The sequence below is a fragment of the Lissotriton helveticus genome, chromosome 6 (assembly GCF_964261635.1).
Source record: "Lissotriton helveticus chromosome 6, aLisHel1.1, whole genome shotgun sequence".
Classification (NCBI taxonomy): Eukaryota; Metazoa; Chordata; class Amphibia; order Caudata; family Salamandridae; genus Lissotriton; species Lissotriton helveticus.
In genome coordinates, this window is record NC_136067.1 from 1,087,347,152 (window position 1) to 1,087,360,820 (window position 13,669).

General features: G+C 45.2%; 14 non-coding genes across 14 annotated transcripts; 8 read left to right on the top strand and 6 right to left on the bottom strand.

Annotated features, from left to right (window-relative positions):
- The first annotated feature begins 70 nt into the window (after positions 1-70).
- On the top strand, positions 71-177 carry LOC144765192 (U6 spliceosomal RNA). Its single transcript, XR_013597200.1, has one exon. It is a non-coding gene; the product is annotated as a U6 spliceosomal RNA (small nuclear RNA).
- A 1,013-nt stretch (positions 178-1,190) lies between these two features.
- TRNAR-ACG (transfer RNA arginine (anticodon ACG)) lies at positions 1,191-1,263 on the bottom strand. The gene has a single exon. It is a non-coding gene; the product is annotated as a tRNA-Arg (tRNA).
- A 730-nt stretch (positions 1,264-1,993) lies between these two features.
- Positions 1,994-2,100, top strand: LOC144764588 (U6 spliceosomal RNA). The gene has a single exon (XR_013596640.1). It is a non-coding gene; the product is annotated as a U6 spliceosomal RNA (small nuclear RNA).
- A 1,015-nt stretch (positions 2,101-3,115) lies between these two features.
- Positions 3,116-3,188, bottom strand: TRNAR-ACG (transfer RNA arginine (anticodon ACG)). Its single transcript has one exon. It is a non-coding gene; the product is annotated as a tRNA-Arg (tRNA).
- A 717-nt stretch (positions 3,189-3,905) lies between these two features.
- LOC144764793 (U6 spliceosomal RNA) lies at positions 3,906-4,012 on the top strand. The gene has a single exon (XR_013596823.1). It is a non-coding gene; the product is annotated as a U6 spliceosomal RNA (small nuclear RNA).
- Positions 4,013-5,025: 1,013 nt separating this feature from the next.
- Positions 5,026-5,098, bottom strand: TRNAR-ACG (transfer RNA arginine (anticodon ACG)). Its single transcript has one exon. It is a non-coding gene; the product is annotated as a tRNA-Arg (tRNA).
- A 718-nt stretch (positions 5,099-5,816) lies between these two features.
- On the top strand, positions 5,817-5,923 carry LOC144764893 (U6 spliceosomal RNA). The gene has a single exon (XR_013596919.1). It is a non-coding gene; the product is annotated as a U6 spliceosomal RNA (small nuclear RNA).
- Positions 5,924-6,946: 1,023 nt separating this feature from the next.
- Positions 6,947-7,019, bottom strand: TRNAR-ACG (transfer RNA arginine (anticodon ACG)). Its single transcript has one exon. It is a non-coding gene; the product is annotated as a tRNA-Arg (tRNA).
- Positions 7,020-7,739: 720 nt separating this feature from the next.
- LOC144764589 (U6 spliceosomal RNA) lies at positions 7,740-7,846 on the top strand. The gene has a single exon (XR_013596641.1). It is a non-coding gene; the product is annotated as a U6 spliceosomal RNA (small nuclear RNA).
- Positions 7,847-9,649: 1,803 nt separating this feature from the next.
- LOC144764794 (U6 spliceosomal RNA) lies at positions 9,650-9,756 on the top strand. Its single transcript, XR_013596824.1, has one exon. It is a non-coding gene; the product is annotated as a U6 spliceosomal RNA (small nuclear RNA).
- Positions 9,757-10,769: 1,013 nt separating this feature from the next.
- Positions 10,770-10,842, bottom strand: TRNAR-ACG (transfer RNA arginine (anticodon ACG)). Its single transcript has one exon. It is a non-coding gene; the product is annotated as a tRNA-Arg (tRNA).
- A 718-nt stretch (positions 10,843-11,560) lies between these two features.
- Positions 11,561-11,667, top strand: LOC144765193 (U6 spliceosomal RNA). The gene has a single exon (XR_013597201.1). It is a non-coding gene; the product is annotated as a U6 spliceosomal RNA (small nuclear RNA).
- A 1,013-nt stretch (positions 11,668-12,680) lies between these two features.
- TRNAR-ACG (transfer RNA arginine (anticodon ACG)) lies at positions 12,681-12,753 on the bottom strand. The gene has a single exon. It is a non-coding gene; the product is annotated as a tRNA-Arg (tRNA).
- A 707-nt stretch (positions 12,754-13,460) lies between these two features.
- Positions 13,461-13,567, top strand: LOC144765194 (U6 spliceosomal RNA). Its single transcript, XR_013597202.1, has one exon. It is a non-coding gene; the product is annotated as a U6 spliceosomal RNA (small nuclear RNA).
- The last annotated feature ends 102 nt before the right edge of the window (positions 13,568-13,669 follow it).

Below are 13,669 nucleotides of genomic sequence, written 5' to 3' on the forward strand. Positions count from 1 at the left end.
CCAGGCCACCCTATGTCTAGAGACTGTAGATTTAGAGAGTTTATAAACATTGTCAGTTCATCAATAAAGTGTGCTCGCTTCGGCAGCACATATACTAAAATTGGAACGATACAGAGAAGATTATCATGGCCCCTGCGCAAGGATGACACGCAAATTCGTGAAGCGTTCCATATTTTTAACAGCTTTTAGGAGAGAAATCTTCTTTGTTTTCAAGACTAATTGAAATATTAAAGCAGGTTCCAGTCCTGTGTCATGTAATATGTATTTTTAAATTGTCTCTCCTCAACATTTTTAATGTATTTGCCTTGCAGTAAAGAAGGTGCGCTCTATGTCCAGCAGCATTTAGCAAGGAAGCCTGCAGGACTTCTGGGACTTTTCTTTCTCTTTTTCAGCCTCCCTGTCATTATTCTTCACCACCTCCAAATCTATACTGCTGCCAGTGATGAGTTGCTTTGTGGGAAGCAGGATAAAGAGAAGGGCAGGGCCTATGCAAATGATGGCCTCAGGGATGCCTGGGAGTCCCTTTTCAGCAGTACTGTTAAAATCTGCCTTGCAACCAGATTGGTCAGGTATGCTGAAAAACATCATGCCAGATTGGTCACCAGGTCTCTAGGCGCTTGGAGGACATATTGGGTCTACATCCCTCAGTTTCTGATGTCCAAGAAATGTTCACCCTCCACCCTAATAGAGAGGTCTTGGCCGATCGTGGCTGAGAGGGGAAGAAGGTAGCAGGGCAAGATGCTCATGGTTCTTCTCTAATAATGGACCAACTTCCTCTCTCTCCTTAACTGTGGTTCTGCCTGGCTACTGGGGCTACCAGTTGTAAGCCTGCAGCCCACAAGGAGTTGGTTTGTCCCTCTCACAAATGTAAATGGGTAAGCATTCAATTGCACACACCTGCCTGCGTCCACAGACCCTCGCGCACACACACTTTTGTCAACAAGCTTTTTTATGTAGTTAAGAGAATCAGGGACCCATGTTGAAATACAAAAGCAGCACACCACGTGACGGCCGTCACGTAGAGTCAAGCAGCAAATGGGAAACGTTTAACTAGCCGTGGTCCTAATACTGCAGCTCTACCGTGGAACAACTGCTGGATGAGCCCTGCTGGAGAATATTGAACCTATAACAAGTCTGAGGTAAATAAGAATACCACAGGAACATAATGAAAAAGAGACCCACAACCCTTCCGAGCCAGATAGGAGTCGAACCTACAATCTTCTGATCCGTAGTCAGACGCGTTATCCATTGCGCCACTGGCCCTATGTGTTCACACCCATCTTTTTGTCCTTAAGAAGGCTAGAAAGCGTGTGTGTGTGTGTGTGTGTGTGTGTGTGTGTGAAGGCACAAGGAAACCCATCTGACCTCCTGAAAGTCTGTTCTGTGAGGTTTTCCTAAGTTGTACAAAGGACTTTAGGAGAAGGAAGGACCTAAAAGCTAGGCAAAATGGTCCTAGATCCAAGAAAATCTTTTAGATCAGGCTCAGTTTCTTAAATAGTCTGCGTTAACATAATCAGCTCCAGGTCTGTGTGGGGCTGAGCTTGTGAACTCCTTAGTAAGTAGGCGGGTACAACAAAAAGGAGTTTAATATTACAATACGGGTTAAAATTCTGACACCTTGTCGTAGGCTCACCTTGTCCAGGGACCCAAGCATGCTGCCTTTCCACACTCAGAGCACTTCACCTAACCTACTGTGCAGCTGTTTCGCCTTTATTATCAAAGTTCCACAGGCAGCGTGATGTCACAGTGCTCCTTGTCTGTAGCCCAAACCATGAGCCTTTGCAACCCTGGCATAATCTACATACTTACGGTGTGTGAAGTCTTGGACCACGAATGCAGTGAAGAATAATGGATTGCTACTCTTCATACATTTTTGCCCATTGGCTCAGATTTGAATGCTTACTGGCCACCTGAGCATCTCTGCCAGGCCACCCTATGTCTAGAGACTGTAGATTTAGAGAGTTTATAAACATTGTCAGTTCATCAATAAAGTGTGCTCGCTTCGGCAGCACATATACTAAAATTGGAACGATACAGAGAAGATTAGCATGGCCCCTGCGCAAGGATGACACGCAAATTCGTGAAGCGTTCCATATTTTTAACAGCTTTTAGGAGAGAAATCTTCTTTGTTTTCAAGACTAATTGAAATAATAAAGCAGGTTCCAGTCCTGTGTCATGTAATATGTATTTTTAAATTGTCTCTCCTGAACATTTTTAATGTATTTGCCTTGCAGTAAAGAAGGTGCGCTCTATGTCCAGCAGCATTTAGCAAGGAAGCCTGCAGGACTTCTGGGACTTTTCTTTCTCTTTTTCAGCCTCCCTGTCATTATTCTTCACCACCTCCAAATCTATACTGCTGCCAGTGATGAGTTGCTTTGTGGGAAGCAGGATAAAGAGAAGGGCAGGGCCTATGCAAATGATGGCCTCAGGGATGCCTGGGAGTCCCTTTTCAGCAGTACTGTTAAAATCTGCCTTGCAACCAGATTGGTCAGGTATGCTGAAAAACACCATGCCAGATTGGTCACCAGGTGTCTAGGCGCTTGGAGGACATATTGGGTCTACATCCCTCAGTTTCTGAGGTCCAAGAAATGTTCACCCTCCACCCTAATAGAGAGATCGTGGCCGATCGTGGCTGAGAGGGGAAGAAGGTAGCAGGGCAAGATGCTCATGGTTCTTCTCTAATAATGGACCAACTTTCTCTCTCTCCTTAACTGTGGTTCTGCCTGGCTACTGGGGCTACCAGTTGTAAGCCTGCAACCCACAAGGAGTTGGTTTGTCCCTCTCACAAATGTAAATGGGTAAGCATTCAATTGCACAAAGCTGCCTGCGTCCACAGACCCTCGCGCGCACACACACTTTTGTCAACAAGCTTTTTTATGTAGTTAAGAGAATCAGGGACCCAAGTTGAAATACAAAAGCAGCACACCACGTGACGGCCGTCACGTAGAGTCCAGCAGCAAATGGGAAACGTTTAACTAGCCGTGGTCCTAATACTGCAGCTCTACCGTGGAACAACTGCTGGATGAGCCCTGCTGGAGAATATTGAACCTACAACAAGTCTGAGGTAAATAAGAATACCACAGGAACATAATGAAAAAGAGACTTACAACCCTTCCGAGCCAGATAGGAGTCGAACCTACAATCTTCTGGTCCGTAGTCAGACGCGTTATCCATTGCGCCACTGGCCCTATGTATTCACACCCATCTTTTTGTCCTTAAGAGGGCTAGAAAGTGTGTGTGTGTGTGTGTGTGTGAAGGCACAAGGAAACCCATCTGACCTCCTGAAAGTCTGTTCTGTGAGGTTTTCCTAAGTTGTACAAAGGACTTTAGGAGAAGGAAGGACCTAAAAGTTAGGCAAAATGGTCCTAGATCCAAGAAAATCTTTTAGATCACGCTCAGTTTCTTAAATAGTCTGCGTTAACATAATCAGCTCCAGGTCTGTGTGGGGCTGAGCTTGTGAACTCCTTAGTAAGTAGGCCGGTACAACAAAAAGGAGTTTAATATTACAATACGGGTTAAAATTCAGACACCTTGTCGTAGGCTCACCTTGTCCAGGGACCCAAGCATGCTGCCTTTCCACACTCAGAGCACTTCACCTAACCTACTGTGCAGCTGTTTCGCCTTTAATATCAAAGTTCCACAGGCAGCGTGATGTCACAATGCTCCTTGTCTGTAGCCCAAACCATGAGCCTTTGCAACCCTGGCATGATCTACATACTTACGGTGTGTGAAGTCTTGGACCACGAATGCAGTGAAGAATAATGGAATGCTACTCTTCATACATTTTTGCCCATTGGCTCAGATTTGAATGCTTACTGGCCATCTGAGCATCTCTGCCAGGCCACCCTATGTCTAGAGACTGTAGATTTAGAGAGTTTATAAACGTGTCAGTTCATCAATAAAGTGTGCTCGCTTCGGCAGCACATATACTAAAATTGAAACGATACAGAGAAGATTAGCATGGCCCCTGCGCAAGGATGACACGCAAATTTGTGAAGCGTTCCATATTTTTAACAGCTTTTAGGAGAGAAATCTTCTTTGTTTTCAAGACTAATTGAAATATTAAAGCAGGTTCCAGTCCTGTGTCATGTAATATGTATTTTTAAATTGTCTCTCCTCAACATTTTTAATGTATTTGCCTTGCAGTAAAGAAGGTGCGCTCTATGTCCAGCAGCATTTATCAAGGAAGCCTGCAGGACTTCTGGGACTTTTCTTTCTCTTTTTCAGCCTCCCTGTCATTATTCTTCACCACCTCCAAATCTATACTGCTGCCAGTGATGAGTTGCTTTGTGGGAAGCAGGATAAAGAGAAGGGCAGGGCCTATGCAAATGATGGCCTCAGGGATGCCTGGGAGTCCCTTTTCAGCAGTACTGTTAAAATCTGCCTTGCAACCAGATTGGTCGGGTATGCTGAAAAACACCATGCCAGATTGGGCACCAGGTCTCTAGGCGCTTGGAGGACATATTGGGTCTACATCCCTCAGTTTCTGAGATCCAAGAAATGTTCACCCTCCACCCTAATAGAGAGATCGTGGCCGATCGTGGCTGAGAGGGGAAGAAGGTAGCAGGGCAAGATGCTCATGGTTCTTCTCTAATAATGGACCAACTTCCTCTCTCTCCTTAACTGTGGTTCTGCCTGGCTACTGGGGCTACCAGTTGTAAGCCTGCAACCCACAAGGAGTTGGTTTGTCCCTCTCACAAATGTAAATGGGTAAGCATTCAATTGCACAAAGCTGCCTGCGTCCACAGACCCTCGCGCACACACACTTTTGTCAACAAGCTTTTTTATGTAGTTAAGAGAATCAGGGACCCATGTTGAAATACAAAAGCAGCACACCACGTGACGGCCGTCACGTAGAGTCCAGCAGCAAATGGGAAACGTTTAACTAGCCGTGGTCCTAATACTGCAGCTCTACCGTGGAACAACTGCTGGATGAGCCCTGCTGGAGAATATTGAACCTACAACAAGTCTGAGGTAAATAAGAATACCACAGGAACATAATGAAAAAGAGACTTACAACCCTTCCGAGCCAGATAGGAGTCGAACCTACAATCTTCTGATCCGTAGTCAGACGCGTTATCCATTGCGCCACTGGCCCTATGTATTCACACCCATCTTTTTGTCCTTAAGAGGGCTAGAAAGTGTGTGTGTGTGTGTGTGTGTGAAGGCACAAGGAAACCCATCTGACCTCCTGAAAGTCTGTTCTGTGAGGTTTTCCTAAGTTGTACAAAGGACTTTAGGAGAAGGAAGGACCTAAAAGTTAGGCAAAATGGTCCTAGATCCAAGAAAATCTTTTAGATCACGCTCAGTTTCTTAAATAGTCTGCGTTAACATAATAAGCTCCAGGTCTGTGTGGGGCTGAGCTTGTGAACTCCTTAGTAAGTAGGCGGGTACAACAATAAGGGGTTTAATATTACAATACGGGTTAAAATTCAGACACCTTGTCGTAGGCTCACCTTGTCCAGGGTCCCAAGCATGCTGCCTTTCCACACTCAGAGCACTTCACCTAACCTACTGTGCAGCTGTTTCGCCTTTAATATCAAAGTTCCACAGGCAGCGTGATGTCACAATGCTCCTTGTCTGTAGCCCAAACCATGAGCCTTTGCAACCCTGGCATAATCTACATACTTACGGTGTGTGAAGTCTTGGACCACGAATGCAGTGAAGAATAATGGATTGCTACTCTTCATACATTTTTGCCCATTGGCCCAGATTTGAATGCTTACTGGCCATCTGAGCATCTCTGCCAGGCCACCCTATGTCTAGAGACTGTAGATTTAGAGAGTTTATAAACATTGTCAGTTCATCAATAAAGTGTGCTCGCTTCTGCAGCACATATACTAAAATTGGAACGATACAGAGAAGATTAGCATGGCCCCTGCGCAAGGATGACACGCAAATTTGTGAAGCGTTCCATATTTTTAACAGCTTTTAGGAGAGAAATCTTCTTTGTTTTCAAGACTAATTGAAATAATAAAGCAGGTTCCAGTCCTGTGTCATGTAATATGTATTTTTAAATTGCCTCTCCTCAACATTTTGAATGTATTTGCCTTGCAGTAAAGAAGGTGCGCTCTATGTCCAGCAGCATTTAGCAAGGAAGCCTGCAGGACTTCTGGGACTTTTCTTTCTCTTTTTCAGCCTCCCTGTCATTATTCTTCACCACCTCCAAATCTATACTGCTGCCAGTGATGAGTTGCTCTGTGGGAAGCAGGATAAAGAGAAGGGCAGGGCCTATGCAAATGATGGCCTCAGGGATGCCTGGGAGTCCCTTTTCAGCAGTACTGTTAAAATCTGCCTTGCAACCAGATTGGTCGGGTATGCTGAAAAACACCATGCCAGATTGGTCACCAGGTCTCTAGGCGCTTGGAGGACATATTGGGTCTACATCCCTCAGTTTCTGAGGTCCAAGAAATGTTCACCCTCCACCCTAATAGAGAGGTCTTGGACGATCGTGGCCGATCGTGGCTGAGAGGGGAAGAAGGTAGCAGGGCAAGATGCTCATGGTTCTTCTCTAATAATGGACCAACTTCCTCTCTCTCCTTAACTGTGGTTCTGCCTGGCTACGGGGGCTACCAGTTGTAAGCCTGCAGCCCACAAGGAGTTGGTTTGTCCCTCTCACAAATGCAAATGGGTAAGCATTCAATTGCACACACCTGCCTGCGTCCACAGACCCTCGCGCACACACAGTTTTGTCAACAAGCTTTTTTATGTAGTTAAGAGAATCAGGGACCCATGTTGAAATACAAAAGCAGCACACCACGTGACGGCCGTCACGTAGAGTCCAGCAGCAAATGGGAAACGTTTAACTAGCCGTGGTCCTAATACTGCAGCTCTACCGTGGAACAACTGCTGGATGAGCCCTGCTGGAGAATATTGAACCTATAACAAGTCTGAGGTAAATAAGAATACCACAGGAACATAATGAAAAAGAGACCCACAACCCTTCCGAGCCAGATAGGAGTCGAACCTACAATCTTCTGATCCGTAGTCAGACGCGTTATCCATTGCGCCACTGGCCCTATGTGTTCACACCCATCTTTTTGTCCTTAAGAAGGCTAGAAAGCGTGTGTGTGTGTGTGTGTGTGTGAAGGCACAAGGAAACCCATCTGACCTCCTGAAAGTCTGTTCTGTGAGGTTTTCCTAAGTTGTACAAAGGACTTTAGGAGAAGGAAGGACCTAAAAGCTAGGCAAAATGGTCCTAGATCCAAGAAAATCTTTTAGATCAGGCTCAGTTTCTTAAATAGTCTGCGTTAACATAATCAGCTCCAGGTCTGTGTGGGGCTGAGCTTGTGAACTCCTTAGTAAGTAGGCGGGTACAACAAAAAGGAGTTTAATATTACAATACGGGTTAAAATTCTGACACCTTGTCGTAGGCTCACCTTGTCCAGGGACCCAAGCATGCTGCCTTTCCACACTCAGAGCACTTCACCTAACCTACTGTGCAGCTGTTTCGCCTTTATTATCAAAGTTCCACAGGCAGCGTGATGTCACAGTGCTCCTTGTCTGTAGCCCAAACCATGAGCCTTTGCAACCCTGGCATAATCTACATACTTACGGTGTGTGAAGTCTTGGACCACGAATGCAGTGAAGAATAATGGATTGCTACTCTTCATACATTTTTGCCCATTGGCTCAGATTTGAATGCTTACTGGCCACCTGAGCATCTCTGCCAGGCCACCCTATGTCTAGAGACTGTAGATTTAGAGAGTTTATAAACATTGTCAGTTCATCAATAAAGTGTGCTCGCTTCGGCAGCACATATACTAAAATTGGAACGATACAGAGAAGATTAGCATGGCCCCTGCGCAAGGATGACACGCAAATTCGTGAAGCGTTCCATATTTTTAACAGCTTTTAGGAGAGAAATCTTCTTTGTTTTCAAGACTAATTGAAATAATAAAGCAGGTTCCAGTCCTGTGTCATGTAATATGTATTTTTAAATTGTCTCTCCTGAACATTTTTAATGTATTTGCCTTGCAGTAAAGAAGGTGCGCTCTATGTCCAGCAGCATTTAGCAAGGAAGCCTGCAGGACTTCTGGGACTTTTCTTTCTCTTTTTCAGCCTCCCTGTCATTATTCTTCACCACCTCCAAATCTATACTGCTGCCAGTGATGAGTTGCTTTGTGGGAAGCAGGATAAAGAGAAGGGCAGGGCCTATGCAAATGATGGCCTCAGGGATGCCTGGGAGTCCCTTTTCAGCAGTACTGTTAAAATCTGCCTTGCAACCAGATTGGTCAGGTATGCTGAAAAACACCATGCCAGATTGGTCACCAGGTGTCTAGGCGCTTGGAGGACATATTGGGTCTACATCCCTCAGTTTCTGAGGTCCAAGAAATGTTCACCCTCCACCCTAATAGAGAGATCGTGGCCGATCGTGGCTGAGAGGGGAAGAAGGTAGCAGGGCAAGATGCTCATGGTTCTTCTCTAATAATGGACCAACTTCCTCTCTCTCCTTAACTGTGGTTCTGCCTGGCTACTGGGGCTACCAGTTGTAAGCCTGCAACCCACAAGGAGTTGGTTTGTCCCTCTCACAAATGTAAATGGGTAAGCATTCAATTGCACAAAGCTGCCTGCGTCCACAGACCCTCGCGCACACACACTTTTGTCAACAAGCTTTTTTATGTAGTTAAGAGAATCAGGGACCCAAGTTGAAATACAAAAGCAGCACACCACGTGACGGCCGTCACGTAGAGTCCAGCAGCAAATGGGAAACGTTTAACTAGCCGTGGTCCTAATACTGCAGCTCTACCGTGGAACAACTGCTGGATGAGCCCTGCTGGAGAATATTGAACCTACAACAAGTCTGAGGTAAATAAGAATACCACAGGAACATAATGAAAAAGAGACTTACAACCCTTCCGAGCCAGATAGGAGTCGAACCTACAATCTTCTGGTCCGTAGTCAGACACGTTATCCATTGCGCCACTGGCCCTATGTATTCACACCCATCTTTTTGTCCTTAAGAGGGCTAGAAAGTGTGTGTGTGTGTGTGTGTGTGAAGGCACAAGGAAACCCATCTGACCTCCTGAAAGTCTGTTCTGTGAGGTTTTCCTAAGTTGTACAAAGGACTTTAGGAGAAGGAAGGACCTAAAAGTTAGGCAAAATGGTCCTAGATCCAAGAAAATCTTTTAGATCACGCTCAGTTTCTTAAATAGTCTGCGTTAACATAATCAGCTCCAGGTCTGTGTGGGGCTGAGCTTGTGAACTCCTTAGTAAGTAGGCCGGTACAACAAAAAGGAGTTTAATATTACAATACGGGTTAAAATTCAGACACCTTGTCGTAGGCTCACCTTGTCCAGGGACCCAAGCATGCTGCCTTTCCACACTCAGAGCACTTCACCTAACCTACTGTGCAGCTGTTTCGCCTTTAATATCAAAGTTCCACAGGCAGCGTGATGTCACAATGCTCCTTGTCTGTAGCCCAAACCATGAGCCTTTGCAACCCTGGCATGATCTACATACTTACGGTGTGTGAAGTCTTGGACCACGAATGCAGTGAAGAATAATGGAATGCTACTCTTCATACATTTTTGCCCATTGGCTCAGATTTGAATGCTTACTGGCCATCTGAGCATCTCTGCCAGGCCACCCTATGTCTAGAGACTGTAGATTTAGAGAGTTTATAAACGTGTCAGTTCATCAATAAAGTGTGCTCGCTTCGGCAGCACATATACTAAAATTGAAACGATACAGAGAAGATTAGCATGGCCCCTGCGCAAGGATGACACGCAAATTTGTGAAGCGTTCCATATTTTTAACAGCTTTTAGGAGAGAAATCTTCTTTGTTTTCAAGACTAATTGAAATATTAAAGCAGGTTCCAGTCCTGTGTCATGTAATATGTATTTTTAAATTGTCTCTCCTCAACATTTTTAATGTATTTGCCTTGCAGTAAAGAAGGTGCGCTCTATGTCCAGCAGCATTTAGCAAGGAAGCCTGCAGGACTTCTGGGACTTTTCTTTCTCTTTTTCAGCCTCCCTGTCATTATTCTTCACCACCTCCAAATCTATACTGCTGCCAGTGATGAGTTGCTTTGTGGGAAGCAGGATAAAGAGAAGGGCAGGGCCTATGCAAATGATGGCCTCAGGGATGCCTGGGAGTCCCTTTTCAGCAGTACTGTTAAAATCTGCCTTGCAACCAGATTGGTCGGGTATGCTGAAAAACACCATGCCAGATTGGGCACCAGGTCTCTAGGCGCTTGGAGGACATATTGGGTCTACATCCCTCAGTTTCTGAGATCCAAGAAATGTTCACCCTCCACCCTAATAGAGAGATCGTGGCCGATCGTGGCTGAGAGGGGAAGAAGGTAGCAGGGCAAGATGCTCATGGTTCTTCTCTAATAATGGACCAACTTCCTCTCTCTCCTTAACTGTGGTTCTGCCTGGCTACTGGGGCTACCAGTTGTAAGCCTGCAACCCACAAGGAGTTGGTTTGTCCCTCTCACAAATGTAAATGGGTAAGCATTCAATTGCACAAAGCTGCCTGCGTCCACAGACCCTCGCGCACACACACTTTTGTCAACAAGCTTTTTTATGTAGTTAAGAGAATCAGGGACCCATGTTGAAATACAAAAGCAGCACACCACGTGACGGCCGTCACGTAGAGTCCAGCAGCAAATGGGAAACGTTTAACTAGCCGTGGTCCTAATACTGCAGCTCTACCGTGGAACAACTGCTGGATGAGCCCTGCTGGAGAATATTGAACCTACAACAAGTCTGAGGTAAATAAGAATACCACAGGAACATAATGAAAAAGAGACTTACAACCCTTCCGAGCCAGATAGGAGTCGAACCTACAATCTTCTGATCCGTAGTCAGACGCGTTATCCATTGCGCCACTGGCCCTATGTATTCACACCCATCTTTTTGTCCTTAAGAGGGCTAGAAAGTGTGTGTGTGTGTGTGTGTGTGAAGGCACAAGGAAACCCATCTGACCTCCTGAAAGTCTGTTCTGTGAGGTTTTCCTAAGTTGTACAAAGGACTTTAGGAGAAGGAAGGACCTAAAAGCTAGGCAAAATGGTCCTAGATCCAAGAAAATCTTTTAGATCAGGCTCAGTTTCTTAAATAGTCTGCGTTAACATAATCAGCTCCAGGTCTGTGTGGGCCTGAGCTTGTGAACTCCTTAGTAAGTAGGCGGGTACAACAAAAAGGAGTTTAATATTACAATACGGGTTAAAATTCAGACACCTTGTCGTAGGCTCACCTTGTCCAGGGACCCAAGCATGCTGCCTTTCCACACTCAGAGCACTTCACCTAACCTACTGTGCAGCTGTTTCGCCTTTAATATCAAAGTTCCACAGGCAGCGTGATGTCACAATGCTCCTTGTCTGTAGCCCAAACCATGAGCCTTTGCAACCCTGGCATAATCTACATACTTACGGTGTGTGAAGTCTTGGACCACGAATGCAGTGAAGAATAATGGATTGCTACTCTTCATACATTTTTGCCCATTGGCTCAGATTTGAATGCTTACTGGCCATCTGAGCATCTCTGCCAGGCCACCCTATGTCTAGAGACTGTAGATTTAGAGAGTTTATAAACATTGTCAGTTCATCAATAAAGTGTGCTCGCTTCGGCAGCACATATACTAAAATTGGAACGATACAGAGAAGATTATCATGGCCCCTGCGCAAGGATGACACGCAAATTCGTGAAGCGTTCCATATTTTTAACAGCTTTTAGGAGAGAAATCTTCTTTGTTTTCAAGACTAATTGAAATATTAAAGCAGGTTCCAGTCCTGTGTCATGTAATATGTATTTTTAAATTGTCTCTCCTCAACATTTTTAATGTATTTGCCTTGCAGTAAAGAAGGTGCGCTCTATGTCCAGCAGCATTTAGCAAGGAAGCCTGCAGGACTTCTGGGACTTTTCTTTCTCTTTTTCAGCCTCCCTGTCATTATTCTTCACCACCTCCAAATCTATACTGCTGCCAGTGATGAGTTGCTTTGTGGGAAGCAGGATAAAGAGAAGGGCAGGGCCTATGCAAATGATGGCCTCAGGGATGCCTGGGAGTCCCTTTTCAGCAGTACTGTTAAAATCTGCCTTGCAACCAGATTGGTCAGGTATGCTGAAAAACATCATGCCAGATTGGTCACCAGGTCTCTAGGCGCTTGGAGGACATATTGGGTCTACATCCCTCAGTTTCTGATGTCCAAGAAATGTTCACCCTCCACCCTAATAGAGAGGTCTTGGCCAATCGTGGCTGAGAGGGGAAGAAGGTAGCAGGGCAAGATGCTCATGGTTCTTCTCTAATAATGGACCAACTTCCTCTCTCTCCTTAACTGTGGTTCTGCCTGGCTACTGGGGCTACCAGTTGTAAGCCTGCAGCCCACAAGGAGTTGGTTTGTCCCTCTCACAAATGTAAATGGGTAAGCATTCAATTGCACACACCTGCCTGCGTCCACAGACCCTCGCGCACACACACTTTTGTCAACAAGCTTTTTTATGTAGTTAAGAGAATCAGGGACCCATGTTGAAATACAAAAGCAGCACACCACGTGACGGCCGTCACGTAGAGTCAAGCAGCAAATGGGAAACGTTTAACTAGCCGTGGTCCTAATACTGCAGCTCTACCGTGGAACAACTGCTGGATGAGCCCTGCTGGAGAATATTGAACCTATAACAAGTCTGAGGTAAATAAGAATACCACAGGAACATAATGAAAAAGAGACCCACAACCCTTCCGAGCCAGATAGGAGTCGAACCTACAATCTTCTGATCCGTAGTCAGACGCGTTATCCATTGCGCCACTGGCCCTATGTGTTCACACCCATCTTTTTGTCCTTAAGAAGGCTAGAAAGCGTGTGTGTGTGAAGGCACAAGGAAACCCATCTGACCTCCTGAAAGTCTGTTCTGTGAGGTTTTCCTAAGTTGTACAAAGGACTTTAGGAGAAGGAAGGACCTAAAAGCTAGGCAAAATGGTCCTAGATCCAAGAAAATCTTTAAATCAGGCTCAGTTTCTTAAATAGTCTGCGTTAACATAATCAGCTCCAGGTCTGTGTGGGGCTGAGCTTGTGAACTCCTTAGTAAGTAGGCGGGTACAACAAAAAGGAGTTTAATATTACAATACGGGTTAAAATTCAGACACCTTGTCGTAGGCTCACCTTGTCCAGGGACCCAAGCATGCTGCCTTTCCACACTCAGAGCACTTCACCTAACCTACTGTGCAGCTGTTTCGCCTTTAATATCAAAGTTCCACAGGCAGCGTGATGTCACAATGCTCCTTGTCTGTAGCCCAAACCATGAGCCTTTGCAACCCTGGCATAATCTACATACTTACGGTGTGTGAAGTCTTGGACCACGAATGCAGTGAAGAATAATGGATTGCTACTCTTCATACATTTTTGCCCATTGGCTCAGATTTGAATGCTTACTGGCCATCTGAGCATCTCTGCCAGGCCACCCTATGTCTAGAGACTGTAGATTTAGAGAGTTTATAAACATTGTCAGTTCATCAATAAAGTGTGCTCGCTTCGGCAGCACATATACTAAAATTGGAACGATACAGAGAAGATTATCATGGCCCCTGCGCAAGGATGACACGCAAATTCGTGAAGCGTTCCATATTTTTAACAGCTTTTAGGAGAGAAATCTTCTTTGTTTTCAAGACTAATTGAAATATTAAAGCAGGTTCCAGTCCTGTGTCATGTAATATGTATTTTTAAATTGTCTC